The sequence below is a fragment of the Sturnus vulgaris genome, chromosome 1 (assembly GCF_052056855.1).
Source record: "Sturnus vulgaris isolate bStuVul1 chromosome 1, bStuVul1.hap1, whole genome shotgun sequence".
In the NCBI taxonomy this organism is placed as follows: Eukaryota; Metazoa; Chordata; class Aves; order Passeriformes; family Sturnidae; genus Sturnus; species Sturnus vulgaris.
Genome location: NC_142243.1, coordinates 119,628,977 through 119,654,363, shown reverse-complemented (window position 1 = coordinate 119,654,363; position 25,387 = coordinate 119,628,977). Strand labels below are relative to the sequence as shown.

The window sequence follows — 25,387 nt, the reverse complement described above, 5'->3', positions numbered from 1 at the left end:
CCTCCTCTGCTTCATTATACTATTAATCACTATGTTCACACTTATTCATTGCATTCTTTAATAATGCTTTCAAATCCTGCTCTCTAATACCATATTTCTTGCTGTGTCAATCATTCCATTCCATAATTCACTTATTAATCCATACTTCATGTTGAGATTAAAATCAGCTGCTAAACAAGATGAGACTTCTCCACAGAGATGGTAAAACAGCCACTATGACCATATGAGAGGATTTATACTGAGAGCTATGAGGTAAGATCCTAGTCTTGATAAACTGTGTTTTTGTTTTCAGATAGAAACAAACAGAACCAATAGTATGATAAGTTATTTTTGGAGGGTTTTCTTTAATGACAAAGATTCCTCTGCTTTGCATCTGAATATTTCTAAATTAAAATGTGTTGCTGTAGAACAACTCCATTCTTCCAGTATGCTTCCAACCTCTGGTCTGCTGTGTGCACTGACATAGACTCATATTACTTGCTGATGTAGAATTACCACCTCTCCACTACTTTGTAAATCCAATAGTTCCGCAACAGATGGAAAATTTTAAAATAGTATTGCAGAATCAGGGTGAGAATACGTTGGCACAAACAGGCTTCATTACAGAACTGACCCTAGATTATCACTCACATTTTCTGCTTTTGTAGGTACTTACCAAAGAATCATCAAGTTTGGAAAAGACCTTCAAGACCATTTAGTCCAATCACCAACTCAGTGTCACCATTAGCACCTCTAAACCATATCCCCAAGTGCAACAGCTAGACACCTCTTGAATGCTTCCAGAAATAGTGAGCCCACAACCTCCCCAGAGGTCGAGAAATTAACTTTTGTTAACTTCTGGAATACCTTATCACTGCAGCAACCCAGAAGGCCAAAACAAAATAAGGCAAAACAATCTTTTCCATTGGCAGAGTTCTGTGGTAATGAGGTGATGCTTAGGAGAGATTTTAAAAGTAGCCAATGTTTCCTATTCTAAATGAATTATAGCTCTCCTGTGCCTCTAGACATGACAAACTGATCTTGTTTAAGCCAACAGTTCTTGAAATTTCCAAATCCAAATCAAAATAGCTAAGTTTTTCTCTACCAGTTCTCAGCTCATTTGGATGAGAAGATACAGGATTTTTTCTTTCCAACAATTCTTAGAAAGTGAGAAAACAAGAAAGCTTTTGAGTATTGCTGAGCACACATTTACTTTTAGCAGTATCTTGTTCAAGTCACTTGACGTGCTGCCATGGCCCAGGTCTGCTTGATCTATTATTGCTCATGCCATCTATCATGTTTTATAGTCAGGACTTGAGAAGATGACACCTATTGATGTAGGAGTGCCTAGGAGACTGTCTCATTGAAGACCTCCCACTGTGTTGTTAAGAGCCCATTGTCAAACTGACACATAAAAGAAACTTGAGCCCAGCAGTCAGTCACCAGTAATAGACTGAAGCCTGGCAAAATGGCCAGGCATCAGTGTTGTGATGTGGCAAACTTATTTTGAAACTCAGAGGTAGATTGAATCTTTGAACAAAGCACTGATGCATCATCAAACCACATGTGATGAAATTTTCTGAACGTGAGAAGTATCAATAGCAGGAGCTTGGAGTTTACATTACTTATTAAAAATATTGAACAAGCAATGTCTATAAATGATAACTGTACGATTCAATGGTGCTTGAATACCCTGACAATACTTATCTCTAAACTAATACTTACAGACGTTCATCCATAACAGGAGTTACTGTGACACTATCAAGGCAGAACACAATTTTGAGCTATGTTCATGATGAGACCATGTACAATTACCCTTTGGTTCTATGAACATCTTCAACCATTGTGCCATTAGTACTGGGATCCAAAATAGTATTTCAAGGATTTGAATAATGTGTGTTTAATGCATATCCATGGCATTGAGAAGTACATTAGATAAAATTTCAAACTATTGGTTTAATACCTTCTTGTAGCAGTAGATCATTTGATCATGTTCCAGACTGTAGGCTTAGATCAGTGACATTCTTTTTTTGCAAGAGTGAAAATAAATCTCCCAGGTAGAACACATAATGTTAGTTTTTATGGAAAAAGAATAAAAGCATGCACTAGCTCACAAGTTCACTTTCAGTTGGTTCTACATATTAACAGTCATGAAAATGAGGTTTGTGGCCTCAGGCACTGAATTCAATCACTTCATCTTTCCATGTAGCAACCCTATTTTTGCTTCCCTCCAGGCACACACACTCAGGGCAATCATGCTGAATTCTCAATTCAAGTATGAATGGTTAACTAAGCTTTTCTCTCAACAAACCATATTATAGAAAATTTAGGAAAAATCGAGCAGTAACAGAAAAGCACAAAAGCAAGATTTTGTTAATATAATAGCTCTAGGGTTTGAAATAAGCAAATCAAAGAGCTGATCAAGCCTAATCCATGATACAGAAGGCATGGTTGATGACTTCTTCTAACAGATGTTGCATACCTTGTGTGAAGTGAGGAATGGTTCCACCTCTATAACTTAAAATCAGGGGTCGAGTAACAAAGTTGAAAATGCAATTAGATTTTTTCTTATAAGTTTTAGAAGATAGAAGACAGATATGCTAGGACCAATGAATTGGAGAATCAGGTTGAAATATTAGTGAAACATTCCCAGTGATGATACTGTCCTGAGCTGGCAAAGATTTCTGTTTCTTTTCTCAGAGCTTTTTTTTTTTTTTTTTTTGTATGTATGTATAAAAGGACATGTATTTTAACACGGAGATTTGGAGATTTGTTGTTCACTGTTGATGCTAAATAGATGATAAATAATACTGTCATGTAAAAACTGGTAGAAAGGGAAAGTAAGATTTGAGACCCTAAAACACTACAGGAAGGACCTAAAAAAATCTTAACTTTTGGAAGTGTGCCAGATTCACTTTAGCAGTAACATAATTCTTTTGATTTTCCAGTATTTCTTTTAACCATAGTATATTGTAAGGTGAGAATAGTGTAAAATAAATTATTGGTGTAATAATGTGAGAACTAAATGTAACCTTAATAACACATTTTTATGTGCTATAACAACATTACAAACCTTCTACATGTGCTATTACTTAACTTCAGTGGGTTTTTTGTGTTACTGAATTATTGTTTCCATTTTATTGATTGAGAAATCAAGGTCTAGAAAGAAAATGTGATGTTTTTCAGACATGCAGAGCTTCTCCACCCAAGTGAATTGTTGTCAGTTCTGTTCCCATAGGTCAAGTGTTCAGCTCATTAAAATGTTCCACCATCACAATACACTGACCTTGTGTGCAATCTTTGAAGAGGCTAATAACTTATTTAACACTAGCATTGATCTGCCAGGTATGATCTCTTTGAGTTGGAAGACCCATAAATACAGCTTAATCGTTCAAAGGGTTTAATTAGCTAGTGCATTACTACGGTTTTATATTGATGTAACATTATTTGGTTTATATAAGATTACTAAAAATCACACAGTGATTTAGTATTTACTAGCTAGTCTGGCAAGAACCTCAGAATCAGACTGTTTTCAAAGGTGCTGGTATTTAGTGTCAATTGGCTGCATGAACATCATCTAGGGCTCATGGTTAGCATTTCTGTATCTTGGCATGTAACAACATTCAGTGAAGACTGAATGCACAACAGGTCTAGACCAGCATATATGTACAAAAAGAGCAAGGTACAAAAATAAATCCACACAAGGAACTTGATATTGGTACACTTACATACTCATGTCTTTGGAAAACTGACCTACTAAGATGGTTTCTTTTTTCAAAATCTTTAGTAAAATGTAAGTATGTTAGTGAGGTCACTGTTCTTTTCCTGCTGCCTCCTGTGTGAATAGTCAGAAAAACAGTGTCCCACTTACCTGTGACAAAACTAAAAATATGTGATTGTGTTAACAATTCTCATGCTTCAATTAATTTTCATGGGAATATTTGCTACTTAAATATTATGCAAGCTGTTCATAGTTTAATGACTGTTTGCTCCTGCTCACAAAATTTCAAGGTCAGTGCAAGGTCAAGATGCACTTAACTGAAGAAGCCAGTTATAAATTTTATTAATATATTTCATCATGTGATGTTTTTCTGTACCTATTGGTGATTGTTCTGGAGTAGAAAAAGGTTAGCTGAGCACATATGATACATTCATTACTCCTGAATTTACTCTCTTCTTTGACTATATATATTTACTTCTGTACATCTCTTTCCTATTGCTATATTTGAACTAAGTTCTTGCTTAGATGTAACCAAACGGATTTAGCCTGATGGCAATTAATAAAATAGATTTCCTTGTGAGAATTTTGGTTGCTTCTGGTAATTTATAGGGGCATCTTTGTTGAGTAATTTTTGTTACCTTTTAGCTAACTGATAGGTTTTTGATTATTAACTGTTTACTGATAACCTGATCCTTGATTAAAAAGAATTCACATCTTTAATCTCTCTCTGCCTGCTGAGTAGAGGGCAGTTGGGTGGGAGACACTTGTTTACTTAGTAAGGAGGGGATACAGCAAACTGAGGCTTTGGGAGTTGGTGTGGAGGGCATCAGAAATGGTTTCAAAAAGTATAGGAGCAGCAATTGTGGTTATGGGCCAAGGTGCTTAGTCTCGAGCCTTGAATAACAAAATCAGTCCTGAAAAGCAGAAACCCTGATCCAGTTTTATCTCTGGAGGGAGGCTGCTGCTGCACAGGTCTCTGGCATCATGAGTCTCAAGTATCTTTAGAGCTTTGTTATGAAAAGTGAAAAAGAACCCCCCTTTCCATTTGGTTGAATGAAGGATATCTAAGAAAAAAAAAATAAAAAACCACCAGCCCCTAAAATGATCAAAGGATGAGCAGGCAATGATTAACTTGTTAACTCTGTCTTCAAATCCAGAGACATGTTTGTCTGAAATGTTACTCTTTCCCATGGATTTGCCAAGCCAAAAGATGCACAGCTTTGCAAAAGACAATATGTTGCCATGCCTGCATCTTGCAAAGCTAATTCTGAATTAAAGTCTACTCATGCCATCACCTGGGCATGATGAGGACACAATAGAGAGAGGTAGCCAAGATGAGAAATGTCCCTGAGGCAGATACTCTCTTAGTGATGGAGCACGGACAGACTGACTTTTCTGCTAGATTCTTCATGTGCACTAGATTTCAGGGAGTTAAATCCTGAAGAGAAGCAGGAAACATTAATTTGCTAAATGGCCCTTTGGTTTGCCTGTTTTCCATCTCTGATTATTGTTCAATGGTTCAGGACCAAGTTAATTATTTTAGAATAATGGTTACTTTATATGCATGGTAAAATACTTTAAAACATTCTGCAGTTATTTTTGGATACTAATAGTCATGCATTTTCCCACTAGCAATGTTGATTCCATTGTGATTATTTAGAGTCAAAATTTTTGATTGAGTCAATAATACAGAAGTTGAAGTATTTCTCAATACTATTCACTAAATAATCAGTGTCACATTGTGACCTGTCTGGTCAATCGTCCATGAATTATGGAGAATTAAAATAAGCCTTTATAGGGTAAGCTAAACATCAACACAAGCTGCAATGTGGCAAGATCATATCCACAGCACATGAAATGAGTCAAGTATGAATAGAAATGTCTGAAGTTTTTCATTATATTTCTGTCTTTTAAGTATTTACCTGAAATGCTGCCATCATTTTCACCAAAGGTTTGCAGGATCTTTCCCTTTATAATTTTTATTAGATGTCCAGCTCTAGGAAGAAAATGTTGACTAAACTTGTTTAGGAGGAAGAAAGAAGCATGTAAAGTTCAAAATAGTGGCAGTGTTTTCCATGAAGAAGCAGAAGCAGAAGCATGCTGGAAACAGCCAGGTATGGGGCCAGATCAGAGATTCCCCTAGAAGAGATGCTGGAAGAGCAGCATATGCCTACATGCTCACTGCCACAGCTCTGTGCAGCAGGTGCCTATTTATATAATAAAAGTTCTGACCCAAATGTTCACTGAAAGAGCTCTTTGAATTTTTTCCCCAGTCACATGCACTGTATGCTCATGATCAAATGGTGTGGAGTTGGCCTGGTGCCTGTGAGAGCCTGTGAACCAGTGGAGTCAGGTTGTGAAAAGGTCCCCTTAGAACATTTCACTGACAAGTGCTTGCACTGCCTCAAGCAGAAAATCACTAGCCTAACTACTGGCTTTCTGTCATCATTGCTAAGCAAACCCTGAGAGACCATTTTAGGTTTGTGTTTAAGGTAAAAAAGGTGTTAGCCTTGATGTGAAATGTTGAGCTGTATTCTCTGAAACACAGCAATCTTCATGCACTGCAAAAAAAGACTCTCAAATTCATAAAATCAAATAGATTACAATTAGATATTGTAGTCTAAATAATTTATCCTGGAAATCACTACATATAAATCCAGAAGGACCTGAGGTATTTCTTATAGGCAAGATATAACCATTAATAGTTCTCAGATTAATACCACCTCATCTCTGAAAGAATATTCACCATCATTAATGGGTTGGGCCCAAGCTTCTGCCATTATTGCATTTCTGATAATTGAGGACTCATAAAGATACATGTGCTGTGAATAATGAACTTAACTAGTCTTCAGCCAAACTTACAAAGATGGGAAGTTGCAGATTTGGGCAGTCTGCACAAATCTCAGCTATCTGAGCTTTCACTGTATTATTCAATTTTTTAATATTATTTAATTTAATTTACAATAAACCTCTGCATAGTAAAATATATAAAAAAATATGTATGTTATGAAGTATATATATTTTAATTAGCTATTTGATAAGACTTCAAGTCCAGTTTTTCATGCACTACAAGGCCTTTTGTATCTGAACAACTCAAAGTGGAGAAGACCACAAGTTGTATTTCCCTGTGCCTCACAATAACTTTAGCTAAATAAATAGATTTTTGCACTGAGATTTTGTTTAACCAATTCCATGGACGATTCAGTTGTGAAATTTAGATTAGGCTTCAAAGCAAACTTTAACTCATCTCCAGGCAGAGTAATTTCCTCTAGTGCTCTAGGCTAGTCAGTTAGAAGCATCCAATAACTATGGCATTTCTTATCCATGTAAACATAGCCTTTTTAATAGAAAACAAGAAAAGCTGATGGGCATTGACTGTTCATCTTTCCTATTAACTGAGAACTACAAGCCTTTAGTGGCTTTTAAAACTAGGCTGGTAAGTTTTTCCAAGTCTAAACTAAGTCTTTTGTTTTCTTCAGTATATCCATTTTAAAGAATTAATGATGATTTAAATTAATAAATTAATTGCTTGTGTCATTCCCATAAAATGTATTACACATAATTATATGAAATAATTTTTCAAAGAAAGGTAGTTACAGCTCTAAGTTAGCTGACTACAAAGCTTTCACTTAGCTCCCTTGTGTCTATGACATAATATTTAATTACAAGTTCACCTGTGATATTTCTCACAGAATAGATGATATACTGTCTGACTAAGGAGCTATTCAACTCTCTTTGCCTTTTTTCAGTGTGTGTCTCTGTTGCCATCTCCAGCACTGTCCCAGGCTATCAATTGCCAGAGAAAGCCTTGACAGCAGTGTGTTTTCCCCAGTGTGTTTTCCCCAGTCACAGCTTCAGGGATGAAACAGTTGTTTTGGCTCTAGATTAAGAGTAACACAAAAGGGGCTGATACCTGTCATGAAGAATATTAACCAGAATTCATAAAAGTTGGCAAAAAAACAACAATGTCTTATGACTGTATCCAATGTGAGTCCTTACTGCAGTCTGTTCTCTGTACACAATATTTCAGTGCAGACTAGTAGGGCCTGCAGTGAGGATGTGGTTTTCTGACTTCCGAGCAGGAAGCCAGGTCATGGCTGAGAAAATTAAGGGAAGCCTCTGAATGAGGCAGTAGACCAAGCTAAAGGGCAGGGGTCTGTACCTTATTTATGAGTACCTTTACTGGTAAAGGAAAATACTGAACCCCAGGTTTTGCCACAGAACATTCACTGGTTGATGTTTAAATAGGATCCAGAGTGTAAAGCACCTTTGAAAGCCAGTTGGAAATTGCATCTGCCACCACCTACTAGGGGATTCTTTGTTTGCCTTCAAGGCTATCTCTACTCAAGTGGAATGAAAGTGTGCAGATCAAAATGTTCATCAAATGAAAGACCTTACTGTTGTAGCTCAGTCAATCAGAAATCTGTTTCCTGTAGGAAAAGTATGTTTTCTTCTGATATATCATTATTACAAAGGAACTAGGAGTAATGCCAATATCATAAGGACTGGGAAGCTATAATTAGAATGAACTCATGTGTCAAAGATGCATCTACATATAAAAGACAAATAAAAGTATTTTTGTGTCCCAAATAAAAGGCAAGTTGGCTTGTGGGTGCTATTGGTCATCATAGCAACAACATCTTGTTGGATTTTTAGACATATGAGTCACGTATTTCTCAATCAAAAAGAATGAAGATTACATTTCTCTGAGGTTATGGGGGAAAGAAAGTAGAACTGGGAAAAGTAACCAGACAATCACTAAAACCTATAGACAGAGTCAAGAAGGAAATTAGGCCACTGCTGCTAAATATTACCAGCAGATAAGCCACTTGGGTTTTTTATATGATACATGGAGATTGTGAGCCATGGAAACAACAATTTGCATTGCACGAGGGAGAGGATGCCTGATACCTCCCAGCCCCGGATCTGGGGTGCACACAGACATGCATGGGCTGTACACTGTGTGCATGCAGGCTGGCCAAGACCTGCTCAAGTATTCCACAGATGAAGTTGTCTCAGGTTAGATGAAATGTCCAGAAATCTTGAACCTAGTCCTCCCGCCAAAGTATCGAAAGAAGCCTGTTAAAAAGTAAAATTATTGAAAAAACATGATGGGAGGTAAAAAAAAATAGTGTAATAAGGAAGAAATAAAATAGCACTTAGAATCCTAATTTAAGGAGTGAAAAAAAACATGTAGACAAACATCTTGGTTTATATTTCCAAGCTCTTTAACTTTTCTGGGATGGCAGAGCCCTTCATGCATTTTTACCATTGTATATACCCAGAAAATTTCCCTTCCCTTCCTTGTCTACATTCTGACTCCCCACTAACAAAAACTACCAAAAGTGTTTTATTTCCTGTGTGAGCTAACTTCTTCTCTCTTCTTTATGACAATCTTCTATAGATTTTTGAGGACAGGGCCATATCTGGGCCCATTTATGTTTGTTGTTTGTCATTTTTCTCAAAGTTTCAATATTACAGACCCTAAGTTCACCTAATAACATCAGATTTAGCATGATAAACCCCAAATGACCCCATCTGCCTTTGTGCTCTGCTATCACCATCACTTTTTTGATTTCCATGGCTGCCTGAGAAAAGGAAATGTTCAGGCCCTACATTTGATCTTTTACTTCAGTCTTATGCCAGTCTTGAAAAATGTTTTCTTAGTATAATGCAGTTTGTCCTGAACTAACTTGTAAGTGTTAGAGCTTTTGATGATCTTGAACTTGCTCAGTGAGGACAAGGTAAATGCAGCTGTGGCTGTCAATGTATGAAAAAAACAACTGATATCTGTATAAATTATTTTTTTAAAATCCCACATAGTCTAACTACATGCAAAGACATAAGAACACCCTCCAAAACTGTCTTTGTTTGTCTTAAGGTGAAAAATTTCCTGACTCAGCTCAAATATATACAAATTGTTCTGAAGAGTAAAATTTCGATAAAGCCCATAAATATATAGTCTTGAAAACCCCAAAATGTTTCCAAAAACAGCTGAAATGTTGGCTGGCAGTTCTAAGAAGGACTGAAATAAGCTGTTAATTAATGTATAAATTAAATAAACTGTGATTCTTCTGTCAGCTATAGTGTTAATCTGAAACTTTTTTCCTCTTTTTGTTTGGTTGATCATTGCTCAGAATATCCCCACAGAACTGTTGCATATGATTTCCAGTTCACATATCAAGTTTTGTAGACTTTCCACTTCTGCATCATTAGTTTTTCTTGAATTATTCAGTTCCTTCAGTTAATGGCTACCAGTGTGCTGCACATGCAAGAGTATTGTGTTATAGCTTCATTTACTTCCTTCTATGTCCTAGTCATTTTAAATTTTAGTTTCTTCTAAATGCTTTTCTAAATTTGTGTTGATGCCTGGTAAACAAGCTGTGAAGGATCACTCACCATTAACACAATCTGTCTATCCTGCACCAGAGAGCCCTTGAAGGGAATTTCCAGTGTGACGCTGCAGGGTGTCTTGGCTTTTTGGAACGCTAGAAAGCAAACTGTAAACAGTCTTCACTACGCCAGCACAAGCAACAGCTTTGGTACCATTTTCGGCTGAATCTGCCTCACAAAGATTCAGTGAATGACAGTTGTTTAGGAATAGTAGGAGCTGGTTACCATCTTGCTCTAACACACTGTAGTTTCCCTAAAAAACTTATATACCAAATTAATTGTATTAATCATATTATTCTGGTTTTCAGCCTTATGATAAGAATAATTAAAAAATAATCGTCTGTTTTAACTCTTGTTTTTCCATTTCAACTTCATTAGTTCTGAGTATACTCCTCAGCAGCATACCTTTTCTGGATACAATAGATACATCATCATCCTCAAAGGCAACAAGCTTGTCTGATCTGTTTGCAAGTAAATATGGCATAACATATTTCTGGTGAATTCTGTCTTGGCACACTTTCTGTTCAGGAGCTGACACTGATGACTCAGCCTCACAGTCATTTCTTGGCTTCACAGATAATCATCTTAACCCTCTTCAAGGAAATTGTAGGAACATCAGCATATCTGTTTTTGTATTGTTCTCCATCACTGCACGTGGTATGTCTCTGTTGTATGACTGTCAAGGATTAGGCGAGTCATTTTTCTGAAGACACATGTTTTCTCTAGATTTTTTCATCAGCTTAAAGTCTAGTTGAAACTCCCTAAATTAAATTGCCACAGTCATAAGAGAGCCATATAACCCAAGAAAGAGGACTGGTTTCTTCACATACATTTTGTATGGGACATCGTGGGAATGTGACCATCCTATTTCTCCATCACCACCTGAACAGGATGATTCGATAACTGAAATCTGTTTTGTTTTACATGTCATGTTTAAATACATAATGCTCATATGTTAGCTGAAGGACCCAGAACTGCTTCCTGTCTTTTGGCTCTCTACTTATTTGAGCTCCAGCTCCACTCCTGCTCCATTTTATGGTTGAGTCCCATACATCACCCTTTCCCTGAGCTTTGATTGGGATAGGGAAGGTGGGTATTCAGGCAGCAGAAGTGTTTTGATACAATCCAGTCAAATTCTCAGTCTAGATGATCGTACAAGTCCAGCTCCTGAATGATCAACATGTGCATACCCAGCCATCCATTATCTGTACAGCTTCAATGGAGGCCATTTGCCTTCTCTCGTAGTTCTGATATGTCCCAAATCAGATATTAAAACTGTAGAAGCAAGAGTGCAACATAAGTTCTCTTGCCTTTCACAGTATTTAAGCATTTCCTCCTGAGTTACTAAAAGAAGTTCAAAATTTAACAAATGACCCTAGAATTCATGCTGCTCTTTATTTTTTTTCCACCACTCTATTTAGTATATTTGTCACCAAAAATCATTGTCACTTACAGGCTGTGGAAACCTTTACTTGATTTGGAGAAGTATACCAATGGCAAAGCTGATCCAGATCCATTCTGCCCTTGATCCTCTGCTCTAACTGTGCAATATATATAAACTCTGGCATTATGAAGCATGAGGAGCTTCAGAGAATGAGCAGAATGCATTTTTGGAAGAGGGACCTCCTTTCCTTTCACTATGTGTGTATTTGGCTAACAATAATTTTAACTACAGAAGAGTGAACACTAAACTTGTGCTCATATTTTATTGTTTGCATAGGTGTCTGCATATTGCATATTGCAGTTGCATAGGTTTTATGGTACTATTATTCAAAATATTCAACTAATAGAAGTTTCAGATGCATAACCTACCTGTGAATTTGTCTTAAATCAAATCTAGCAACTCAATTCTTTTTCTAGTACCTCATATTTCATGAAATCCATACAATTCTTTAAAATTTAATAATGTAAGCTTTTTGCAACCATTTGAGAATTGGGGTTATGTTGTTAAAATACTATGCAAATAATTCATATGATCAAACTAATATATAACTTTAGTGTTATAGGCACTTTTAAAATTTTGAGATTGTAATTCAGCTACCAGAAATCCATAACCAATTGTCTTCATATGGTTCTGGGTGACTTCTCCTTATACAATGAATTACTCAGGAAATCTCTTGTTCTTGGAATACATTATAGGATACAAAATAAATTAAGTTTTTCCTGAAAACTTCATTACTACATATTCTGCTGGAATGTGAATGTGAAGGCTGGGTTATGCTTACAATACTGTATGTGTTGTCTACAATGCAGGGAAAGGGCTCAATAGCTCAGTTATATGTGAAGTACCTGAAAGATATGGAAATATGTGGAATTCATCTCATTGGTAAAGGAGCTACTCCATCACTTGTGAGCAGAGCTGCACCCAGTAACAGTGGGACGAGGGTTTACCCTGAGTGCAATATGCTGTTTTCGTTTTCAGGAACCATTTATGGATTTCAGAGGATATTTTCTGAAATATCTGATAATCTTACACAGTTTCTTCTTTAAAGTACAATTGTCAGCTTGGTGGCATTGTTCAAACCGGTTCTCTTGTGAAAAAAATAAGCGAGATGCATTCAGTTTTGGCTATTAACTTTCATATGAAATTATGCTTTGTGCTACTTAAAATACTCTTATATTTTTCCCATAGATACATTATAAACAGACAGAAAGCACCCATGGATGACCCCACTTTTTAAATACTTATCTATATAGATATGCATGCAGCTGTTGCCACATGTGCTTTGATGATCCACTCATCTTGATTGAGTAAGACTGAGGACCAGGAGAGACAAAAAGAGAGGGGGAAGAAAGAAGAGTGGGAGGAGTGTGGGTGTGAAGATGAAGGAAGTGTCGTGGGCTGCCCGGGTAACACTTGCTGCTTTCTGAGTGAGTCAGGAGCTCCCTGAAGAGCCACTTGAAATTGGGAAATCTTTTGATAAATTGGCAGCCAGATCACTGTGATAGTATCATGTGTCCAAGTATTATGCAACCAAGGACAAGGATATCAGAATTCCTGTGACAGGTCTGCCAGTCAGGCAATTACCAGCGAATTGCCCCAAATTTCCAGTTATTAGTGAATGTTGGATGGCTTAGGTTTTGAGGACAAATCTTAAGTGCCATCCTTCAAAGAAATTAGATTTCAGAGAGGGTTAACACTCAGATACAGTAATAGCTGATGCTTTGGCTCACCCTTGAAAATCCTTGATGTAACATGTCTGCCTCCTTTCCTTCTGTAAAACAAAAACAGCAGTTATTTCATCAGGTTATTCTGAAGATTGCCTAATGCCTTGAAGGTTCTAAAAATCTCATAAACAAGAAGCAACCCTGCATGACAAGTGATAGGCAGTGCACCCACATTTTTTACCTGTAACTTATTGTTTACAAGTCTGATGATCACAGGGTTTTCTGCAATGCTTGCTGCTGTGAATTAACCCTGTAGGGCAGCCAAACACCACACAGCTTCTATCTCTCTCCCACTGCAGTGGGATGAGAGAGAATTGGAAAAGTGAGAAAACTCATGGGTTGTGTTAAGATATTTTAATACTCAGAAGAGGAAAAGACAAAACAAAACAGAAAGAAAAAGGGGCACAAAAATCAGTTGCTCACCACTGGTAGCTGAACACCCAGCCTGAGCAACAGCAACCTTGCAACATTCCTCCTCATGGTAGGAGCTAAAATAAAAAAAATTATCTCTACAGTTAATCTAGCAGCCAAAGTTACCCAGAACTATCCAAAGCTATCCACACTTATCCAAAAATAATTAAATGTATGCTTTACTTGTATGGTTATCTGAGTACAAATCCATGTGGTATTTACAAATAAACATCATGAATTTTCACTTAAAGTTGACTATACAGATTATTTTATTATTAAATTATTATTTTTAAACTGTTTGCATGTTAAAGTGTAGACTTCTAAGAATGAATTAGGTTTTTAATGAAAACAACCACTAGGTAATTAGGCAAATTTTGCTTTGGCTTAAGGATGCATCAAAAAAGTTAGCATAAACAATATATCTGGAAATTTTTAAATGAATTTCTAAGTGAAAAGACAAAAAGAAAGGCAAAAAAATCCCTAATTGTAATCACAGTCACCAAATAAACACAGAAAACTTCAGAAAAATATACTTGCATTGGGGCAGAAAGTATTAACTCATGCAAATTTTGAGAAATGCAAAATAATGTTTAGAAGAAGGAAATTTTTACCTTATTTGTACTCACTGTTGGGCTCTAAAAAATCCTGAAAGAACTGCTGAAGCTTAATGACAATTGCACCTTACTCCTGAAAAGAAATAGAGGCCTAAGAGATGAGACAAAAGAAAGTTCTAGAAGATGCTTTAAAAGCAATGGCAAATAGTGTCTCCTTACTTGCACCACTGGCAAAAATCTGGCCTTGAAAATGAAGTGTCAAGAACTTATGTTGAGCTTAATTGTTCCAGAATCTTGGTCATTGTGTTATGTTTCTAGAAGAAATAAATAGTATTCAAAGACAGGTTATGAAAACGGTTACAGACTACACACAATTTCAAAGTGACCGAAGAAATCAAGATGATTTGATCTATTTAATTAAAAAAAAATAAAAAACCTCTCAAACAAACAAATCCGAGGCAATGTATTTGATTCAGCTAAAACAACAAATGTTGTTCAGAAGGTCGGTAAGAAGCTTCTATTCATCCTCTAACAACGCAAGAACAAAAAGTTCTGATGAACTAGAAAAGCAATATCATTTTGCACTGTTTGCAATTAACCTGTGGAGCCGGCTGTCATGAAATATCAGTGCGCTCAAGAGTTTAAGAGCCTTTGAAAAAGAGATGACATTTTATCTGAATAATGAGAACATCCACAGTTACTCTGGTAAAAAAAATATTAATTTGAACAGGATGCTAACTTTCAGCATATTAACTAATTTTCATCTAAGGGATTGAAATAATTTTTGTCTGGAAAGATCTTTTAAAGAGTCTCTGTGCATTTCACATATAATTTTGTAGTGCCCACAGCCAGTCAGACACTGCCACCACAATTGTGCAGTGTTTTATAGTGACTAGATGATCCACTGGCAGTGTCTTGCACTCATTGTATCCAGACATCAAAGATTTCCACTCTGTGTAGCATTTTTTATTATTATTGTAAAGCACACAGATCCCTTCTGGAAGACTTTCCAGGCTCTAATTTGATACTGGTTTTAACTTTCTGATATTTTATGGATTTCAGAATTTAATTAGACTTGTAAATGATAAAATTAGTCTCCAAAAGCTGGAGGGCTCTATTCCAGAGTCTTAATACATGCAAGATTTTGGTCCCAGTCTCGCTTCCTGCTTACTACAAGAAAAATAATATTTCATTTTTTCTTATCAGCACAATTCACTATTTTACCTATTGTGTCTCTTATATTCTTTGACATGACTTTCTCCTGTGACTATTCTTGCTCTAAACTTTTTGTTGTTGAACACAATGGAAGCTTTATTCAGTCCACTCTCTCTTTCCATGGTATTTCATTGTCTGGTTGTTTTGTGAGGAATGGTAAATGTGAGAAACTGTTCATTAAAATAATCCTTTCAGTTCCTACATGCTTCAGTTCTGCAGATACGCACATGCACACACAAATACAGAGACATGCATTGTACTTGCAGTTATCAAGCTAAAAAAAAAACACACTAAAAAACTTTCATAAATCTGCTCTATCCCTACATAGAGGTGTTAAGTTTTCACATTTTTTTTCTTAGTGAAAACTAAGGGTAGGCAGGAGAAGTGAGCAAGGGGACAAAAAAGGATTTTTAAAAAATTTCAATATTTTCCTATCGAGCAGAAAACAAAGGGTTTCAGAAGTCATTTCAGAAGGTGAAAGGCTCGAACAACCAGCCAAAATTACTGATGTCACACTGCTTTTCCTTGTTGAAACTAAAGTCTTGACCCTTAGCCTTTCATTTCGCAAGTAACTGACTTAACTGTAACCTTTTGAACTGTTCTGGAAATGGTTGTTTAATAATTTAATGCAGTAAAATAATTTGAATAGCTAACTGGCTAACAGAATGGAACCAAGCCCATAAGTGGGGTTAGGATATTTGCCTGTTGCACAGGATGACTGGAGGCTTCTGACCATGATTCCAGCTTTGCCTTTTTCCCTTCTGTTGATTATTCTGTTCTTGGGAAAAAGATGCTGAGGTCTTTAAAGCACATGTGTTGAGTGTTGCTCTGACTTCCCCTTTTTAAAAGTCCATTTCTAATGACATTTTATGGAAAGCAGGCTCCTTAGACTAAATTACTATCTTTGTTGCTGTTTCTTAACATCATATTCATTTTAAATGTAAATGAGAGTATCTGAGTATTTGATGAAATTATCATTGAAACGGCATGTTCCTTAACCCCATTAAATCTGCATTTGCAGATAAAAATATTCCGTTGGAAAACTCCCAAATGACTTTTATTGTCAATTCGTCCTGTTTTCCAGTTTTCTTTTAAAACACCTAAAATGACAACACATTGCACTCTGTATTTTGCACACTCAAGAGCTCTATCCCAGTTCATGAGCCAATATTTTCATGTCTTTTTATTTGTAGTATAGGCATTTGAATAACTATTATATAGAATAACCTTCAAATATAGCTTCCAGATTGAACATACTATGGTAAAATTCCGTAAGAAACTTTATTGCATTTATGGTCCTAATACAATGAGGATGCAATGATTTGATTGAAAAAACTGAATATGTGTTCATGCAAGTGATTGTTGATGACTTCAGTCATATCATGACCAGGCAGATGCTGTGTAATGTGGAAACTAGACAGCTGCACAAAGGCAGGAGCTGTCTGTGGCATAACACCTCCCCTAAGTAGGATTTTCTCAACATTCAGTTACACTTTGGACAGTAAGGGAGACACATTAGGATAGGGTGACGGCAGAAATGCCTCTTTCAGTAAGAGCTAGTTTCTGATTTTGCAATCTTTTTACTGTTATCTCACTTAACACAAAATTCCACTGGTTTGCAGGAGTTAGGTGCTAGTGAACATGAATAAAGTGGCAATATTGTGTCTGATTTGAATTTTGAAAAAAAAATTCTGTGCTCAGCCATTTACTTTGGGATAAATCTGAGTCCTTGTGGTCATATGTAGAATTAATATTGCATAATTGGTCAAAAACATCCTTCTTTAGCTTATCATCAAGGCACGTATCATGTAAACCCAACTGGATATGGGGAGATGGACAGAGATTCTCCCCATCCCTGCTGCTGCCTTTATGGAGAGTCTCTCTAGAATAAGCTCCCTGGGGTGCTCCATTAGCTTAAAACATACTGCATGCTGTTTTCTTTCTGTTGCTGCTTTTCTTTTGTTTTCCAGCCAAAAATCTTCAAAAGCTTTTAAACAACAACGAGGCCAGAAGAGATTGTTGTCTGAATTTAAAGAGAATAAAAGTCAGCAGAGAGTCTCCTGTACACATGATTTCTTTCATTCTCTATTTCTTGCATTAAGCCAATTACTTAATGGACAGAAAGCTATTTTATGATCCTTCAGAGTGTGAGGCAGATTACAGAAAAATCTCCCTAAGCAATGGAAAACAATGTATAAATAATAAGAACCTAATCATTTCCTTTAATGAAAAACTGCTCACAAGGGAGGAAGGATGTGCATGCATATACACTAAAATTAAGTCATCCTACTTAAATGCTCATGTCCCCAAGAAGCATGCACGTCAAGCACCATTCTGAAGCTCAAATGCTGCTATGCCTCATGATCTAAGACATATGTAGGGAGAAGACAGTGCTGTACTTGTGTTGTCAGCTCATTTTGGCTGCTCTCCTGACTACAAAAAGAAGAGGAAACTTTATTGTGCTATTTCTGTTTTGACAAATTCTACAGAGCCCGGACATTTCTTCTACCACCAACCCCCAACAAAAAAAAAATCCAAACAACAAACCAAACAACCAAAACAACCAACCAAACAAACAAGAACCCAAACAAAACCAACAAAAAAATCCCAACCCCCCCAAAAAAGCAACAAAAAAACCTGCCAAAAAAAAAAAAAAAAACAACCAAAAAAAAACCAAACAGGAAAAAAAGGAATCAAGCAAACACCAAACAACAAATCAACCAAAACTCAAACAAAGAAGACCCAAAACAGCTGAGGAAGCCTGACACTTACATAGGTACAGGTATAGGGAAGACTACAAGAGTTTAAAGTCTTCTAATATTAACCGCGTTTTGCCACTGTAGAGTTAAGGCAGCTTACTGCTACTCAGCTGGAGTTTGAAAAGTCCAATTTTAAAATCTCTCCATATCAGATGGGGTAGATTTAAACATTCATCAGCTTTTCCTTGTACAGTATTAATAATCAGTTTCTGGCTGTAGAGAAGCAGCAACCAGGAGGTGACACAAACACTTTATATGCTTTCCCAATAGCACTGCTATCTATCTACCTAACTTCAAACTTCTAAACAGAGTAATAATTCCTACTGTTATGAAAAATCATTTAATGAAAAAATATTCCAATACTAGCAATCAGAAGGGACAAAAAGCTTGTAAAGACCTTATAGAATTAAGCTGGGAACACATATTGCTAGCCAGAAAATCCAGATGCCGGTTTCAAAAGTAATTTTTTAGTTTGAATTATTTCCTAAAATAATATGAGAGGGTAAAAACTTACCATTATGGAAAAACATTGATCTAAACCCTCACAAATACTCAGAAAGTAGTGCTTGACCTCTTCTCTTCCCTGTACAGTCAAATTATGTCTTTAATTCACATATAATTAATACTGAATTTCAGGATATTTCAGTCAATTGGATTTCACCAACAGCTCTTGCCATTCTCCTTTATGCTTTCTCGGTGTCCAACAGCAGCAGCTATTTTGTTTGCAGTCATGTACTTTCCTCTAATACCCTGTTGAGCTGCAGTTCCTTCCAGCACAGAATGGGCAGACACTTTCTGCCCAGTAATTTTATGAAGATCTGTCAAAGTCTCTCCCCATTTTGGTCGATGAAGTGAATTCTTGACAGAAATACCTTCTCAATAATGATATTTTGAACCATTCCAACCTCTTTCAGGAGTTCCATCAGTAGATTCACCTTAACAGTATATAAAGTGTTACTAGTGAGCCATGGAATGCAACTAGGACATTTTGGTTTTAATGGCTTTAAACACATTTCAGAATATATTGGTTCAAACGATTGATTTCGTACAAAAAAAAAAAAATAAGATGGTTGGTGGGGTCAAGGAGGTGGAGGAGACAAAACTGGCATCTGTAAGATGAAAGAAGGTGATATTCCTCAAATACATGTTGTCCACAAAGGAGTGAAGGTGTGTGGGAGCTGCACTTCACACTTTGAAAATGTTAAGTATCTGGTTGTCTTGAGTCCTTTCAAACAAATAGAGGAGCTCCCACTCACATCAGTAAGATTTTACTATCTTCCTTTGGTGTTTCTAAAATGTATAATTATTTAGTACTGAAGATCTAAAGGAAGTAATATTTGACCCAAAAACTTTCTCATTAGGCTATTTTGGGTATATTAAATGAGCATTTGGGCTGAAGAAAATGAGTTTCTGTTTTGTACCATCATACCCAGTTATGGAATGAAATTAATTCTGTGTTCAAAAGACGTATTGAACACACCAGTCCATCAATGTATTTATTTTGCACAGAATGTCTGGAGATGATTTTCTATCAATCTATTTGTGCTATATAGGTATATTGCATTCACTACCATCCTCTTTTAATAATGTGAATACAGCACGTAATAATAAGTTTGCAACTCTCAGAAATTACTTTTTGGAAGATGGGAAAAATACCCCCAACTAATTAACTAATGTGCTATTTTGTACCCTAAATTCTCTTTTAATGGTTAGTGTTCATTTATGAAAAGGAGTCAAAGCTGCCATAAGGTTTAGTACATTTCACTTGTACACCCTCTGTGAATTTATCACATGATAAATAATACTTTTCCAATCTGAACACAGCTGTAACAATCCCCTCAGCTGTCACTGTTGCTCAAAACACTGTTTAGCCTATTTTCCCTACAGCTAGACTGGTTCCTTGTGTTATTCTCTCTCTTGTGTTATTTCTAGCAGGCATCCCACTTTTTGGATCATATTCCCTGTTTGCTCATTTGATCATGTACAGTGTCTATAACATACTGTATGTGGATAAGGAAACATTTTTTGCTATTAGAAAAAGCACAGTCACGCTCTTTCAAATATATAGATTATATAGTCATCTAAATCTATGTCATGTTCCAATGTCATGAACATTTATGGAGCTTAGAAAAGAAAACTGTTTTGGTTTTTTTCCCAGTATTGCATCTACTTTACAGAATGATATTAAGCTAAACAGAAACTCAAAGACAGCCCTAACATATTTCTAATTGTTATCTGATTTTCTGGAAGCATTCTCATATAAGATTAATTTAGAAGATTTCTTCACAGCCCTTTTCAGATAGCTCTAAAAACAGTTAGGCAGCTGTTTTTACTAAAGAACAAAGGCAAATGCAATGCCAGTCAGAAATTCAGGTGCCCTGTGAAGTTTTTTTTGCCTGAGTACTGCTTTGGCTATGAAAACGGGGTGAAGAGACAGAGACGGGCAGAGAAGAAAGCCTTTTTCAAGGGTCATTTCTATTAGCATCAACACCTGCTTAGTGGATTCTGGTTCTCTCCCCACTTTCAGCTGCTTTTTCCTGTTCCCAGATGCCTCCTCTGTTCATTGAATCAGAGAATCACTTGGGTTGGAAAAGACCTGTAAGATGACAGAGTCCAAGCATTAACCTAACACTGCCAGGTCCACCACTAAACCATGTCCCAAAGTGCCACATCTACACATTTAAATACTTCTGTGGACAGTGACTCAACACTTTCCCTGGGACGCCTATTACAATGCTTTAAAATCTTTTTTGGGGAATAAATTTTTACTACTATGCAATCTAAATTTCCCCTGCAGCAACTTGAAGCCTTTTCCTTTTGTACTATTGCTTGTACTTGGGAGAAGACGAAGACCCCCATCTCAAGAATTTCCACAGTGAACCAGACCAGAGAACTGGTGCCTGTTAAAATTGACAGGCTATTTTTGACCTTTTTCACCGTGTGATCATCTTGCCATGTGGCCTCCCAGCAATGCTCTCCTTAGAGAGGAGGCAGTGCAGGAACAGAAGATGAGAGGCAGGAGGACAAATGTGGACAGAAAGAGCTTGAACTGGTGCTGCTGCTGTCTGTGGAAGTTTGGTCTGAGCCAGCCCTAATGTAGACGGTGTCATACCAACAGAAAGGAGGTACTGGCTAAAGAGGCCTGAATACAAAACCTGGAAAAGGAGTTTTTCTTTGTCTAGAGTCATGTCTTCAGTCATTTTTGCAAAGGAGCAGACCTGCATTGGAGATATTTCTCTCTGCTATCAGTTTCTGATGATGTTAATAAATGAAAACACAAATAGGTGAAAATGACTGGAAAACAAAATAAGTACAAAAGTGAGAAGCCTGTAACATCACTCTGTCTCTTCTTCTGTTTATCTTCATGAAGTAGCATGAATCAAAAAAATGAGACCAGCAAATCATGTAAATAAAAACAGTGCTCCTTACCCATCTTGCTTAGTAGGCCAGGACACCATCACGCTTGTTTTTGAGAAATCTTCCGGTGGATTCATTTAATTATACAGCATATTGGGCAGTTCTTTTGTCCATTCTTTCAATATTACATTTCCAATTGTCCAACTGATCTAATAGGTAACAACTGATAGTGGCAAGAGTGTGCTTATGTAATAAAGCTGAATGCTTTGCTAGGTAGTTTCTTCTTTGAGAACTCTACTTCTTTCAAAACCCAAGAGCTTTATTTCAGGCATTAGACATTCAAGGACACTACTGCAGCTGAACACAAGACTGTGCTGTGCAGCAGCTGAATGTTATTAACTGTTAGATCAGTTTTAACCAACAAAACAAAACAAAACAAAACAAAATAAAACAAAACAAAGAAAGAAACAAAAAACCAAAAAAACAAAACCAACAACAAAAAACCAACCAAACAAAAAAAAGAAACCAAATACAAACTGATACAGATCTTTGCACTCCTTAATTATCTGCAAAATAATGTTAAAATAATTTCTCATGCCCTGCCAGGAACTGGATCCTGACTTCAATGGGAGCCTGAAACCTCTGCATTGATTTTTCCATTATTCTTGCCTGGTAGCCCCTTCCTCTTATGTCATAATATTGCTTGACTCTTTTACACAGCTGTTATATCTATTATACATCTTAAACAAAGACATGCTCTTGTTCTATAAACAGTGGAGTTCATACTTAACTTTAACTTTGCAATCTGGCCACAGAATTCCAAGTTGTTTCAGTCTGACAACCCACATAACTATCCCAAGGATTGGGTCCATAACCATGTAAAAATAAATATCAGAAACACAAATGAAAATACTTGAGCATATGCACAGCTTACTGTGGCATTACTAAGTCATTAGGGGTGATTGCTTGTGCCAGGAACCTAATATAAACATTAGATGATTTTGCATCTCCCTGATTGATCATACATTTGTTAGAGATGATGAGATGAATTTCATATTTCTGTACAGCCTGAAAAAAACTAATAAAATGGAATAGGGAGCTATGAAACAGAGAAGACCTTCTTACAAATCCTGAAGGTCATTTCTTCATGAATACAGAAATATACCATCTCTTGGTAGAAAGTACAAATATATTCTGCAGCATAATGCTCTGTATTTATATTTTAAACAATTTAATGAAATATTAAACAGATTCAGTTTGAGATCCTGTTATTAAGCTATAGAAAAGGTCATGACAGTAGAAAGACTGCAATAGCTACTCTGAACATAGTATCTTGTTATTCAATAATAACATGAAGTTTGAACTTAGAGCTGATATGCAGTAACTAAAAATCATAAAATCGTAACTTTCTTCTTTCTTATTTTCTGTATGCAATGTTTTTCTCAGTGGGGTAATGTATGTCGGGGGTGTGTTGTATTTTAAAATATTATTTTCTCAAACCAATCTCTTTCTTATCTTTTCCTTTATTCTTCCTTTCTAGCTCCTGTTTTTCCTCTGCATTCTCCCCTCCCCCCACTTCTCTTCAATTTGATCTCATCCATATGGTCTTAGACAAATTGGCTGCAAAAGATCTGGGTAAGGTGAGCAGATGTCCTGTGAAAAAAAGTCATCAGGGTGTCCATTTTTTCCCATTTCTTCATATTACACTACTCAGTTGCACAGTAGGGGAAAAATAATAGGCAATTTACATAAGAAATCCTTGTATAAACCTGTGTTAAAATACTGGGAAATAAACTTTTGCAAGAGTTTGTCAAAATTAAAAAAGAAAAACAAAAAAACATTGTTCATTCTTTGCTGTTATGCCAGCAGGTTGTCTAAAACATCTGCTCTGGTAATATGTCACAAGAAATAGCCTGTGCAGGTTAGGCCAGTACATAATAGAGGTAAATGTATTTTTAAATGCCAGGTTTTAAAAGAAGACAGATCCGCTTGGTATCTCATTATAAGGGAAATGGCTTTTCATGTCACCCCATCAGTAGTTGTGCAGCTTTGGGGAAAGTTTCAAAGGTTACGATCCATGCCTTTTAACTCTTAACTAGCTTAGAGTTTTCGCAGTGAAAAAACTCTGGATGGTTTTATCTCTCAAGTAATAAAATTGACTCCTTGCTTGTCTTTAAAAATTTAAAGGGAATTTGCACTATATCTGCATATGGAAAATATTCTTCCTATTTCTGGACAGGGAATATCTTGTGGGGTTTCTACCACAGGTATTTGCTTCTCTGCATGTTCATGTGCATATACATACACAAATCTCAAGAATCTTTTTGGGCTGATTTTGGCTTAATGGCTGTATATCACTCAAGTAAAATTACTGATTTCCCTAGAAGTGCCTAGTCACATCAGTGAAGCATAAATTCAGCTTTCATAAAGCTTTGGCTTTCTCTGAAGGCCGCAGAACAGATCTGTAAGAAGTCAATAATCCTTGCATAAATTTGGGCCTAAATTCAGTAAGACACTAATATGTGTTCTTAAATTAAGTATGTTTGCACAGTTTCACACAAAAAGAAATATTTAAGCACACACTTAGAGTTTACTAAATCATGGATTGTCTAGCAGAGTACAAAGAACTTTTAGGTGATACAAGTTTCCTGGCTGAATTCAACATTTATATATGTGATTCCCTTAGAAATACTTAGGATCTTGCAGTTAGGCAAGTAATTAGAGATTTTGTGGAATCAGATGCATATCCTTATGTCTACAACACCAACAGACATTAATGTGCTTTTGCTTACACCAGTTGCAAGCACATAATGAAAAATAAAATACAAATTAAACTGACCCAAGTAAGAAAGTAATATCTTTGTGGGTGGACTATGAGGTCAAAGTGTTATTAATTTAAACAATTACTCATGGGGAAACACACAGATTTGACTAAATTTTTACTGTGAAGTCAAGTATATATTTCTGGTTAAACACTTAGAGAAAGCAGGCTCAAAGTAGAATCAACCTGCACAATTTTTAATTTACTACCAAAATATACTTGCTATCCCAGTGCACTCTTATTGACTCTTTTGGAGGGGCTCCAATTCTAGCCTTTCACAGGCAAAAATCCTGTGTTGTGAAAGCTTTTTCTCTTGTAGGTATATACAAAATAGTAAAACTCAAAGTATTTTCAGAATTGGACAACTATTTCTTCCTTGCAGATTGAAACTGAAGAAAAAAAATCTTCCCTGTCTTTCATTTGTATAGGCTAACTCTTATATATATATTTTTTAAATAAAGCACTGTTTCCTATGTTAAAAAAGTTGAACATATTTTAAAACCACAAATAAGAAGTGTGAGAAATAAAGGAAATGAATCATGAAGTATAAAAATGTGTCAAAAAAATAGGACCTGATTATCTGGGGAGGCTTCTGCTTTGCATTGATATTACATAATAGTGCTCTGGTCTGAACTACTCTCAATTTCTTAACCAAATTACCCTTTAAATTACCAAGCAAGAGCCATATGCTTTCCTCATTTATGCCGTGCATATCTCAGATTTTCACTTAATTTAAACAAGAGAGACATGATAATTGTCTCTTTAGCTTAAAGGAAAACCATGTGCTCTTCTTTTAGTGCAATTTTCTCAAAGTTACCATGGTGAGAAACACTTTTTCACAGAGTCCTCCTGATCTCTGACTCAGTCTCGAAGTTGCTCCTTTTTAACTTCTTTACACCATCATCTTTCTAGTTAAGGACTAGTCCAGAGTCTTTTTCAGACTTCACAATGGCTACTTTATTTTCTAAGGACAGTTATGGTTGGATGAGTAGCATTTCAGAGAAGAAAA

General features: G+C 36.2%; 1 long non-coding RNA gene across 1 annotated transcript in view; it reads right to left on the bottom strand.

Moving 5' to 3' along the window:
- LOC148225457 (uncharacterized) overlaps positions 1-25,387 on the bottom strand; it is a 135,324-nt gene that overhangs the window by 25,482 nt on the left and 84,455 nt on the right. The window contains exons 9-11 of the long non-coding RNA XR_015807465.1: positions 14,446-14,540; positions 14,284-14,359; positions 13,268-13,308 (exon numbers count right to left, since the gene is read on the bottom strand). This is a non-coding gene — a long non-coding RNA (uncharacterized LOC148225457). The remainder of the gene's footprint in view (positions 1-13,267; positions 13,309-14,283; positions 14,360-14,445; positions 14,541-25,387) is intronic.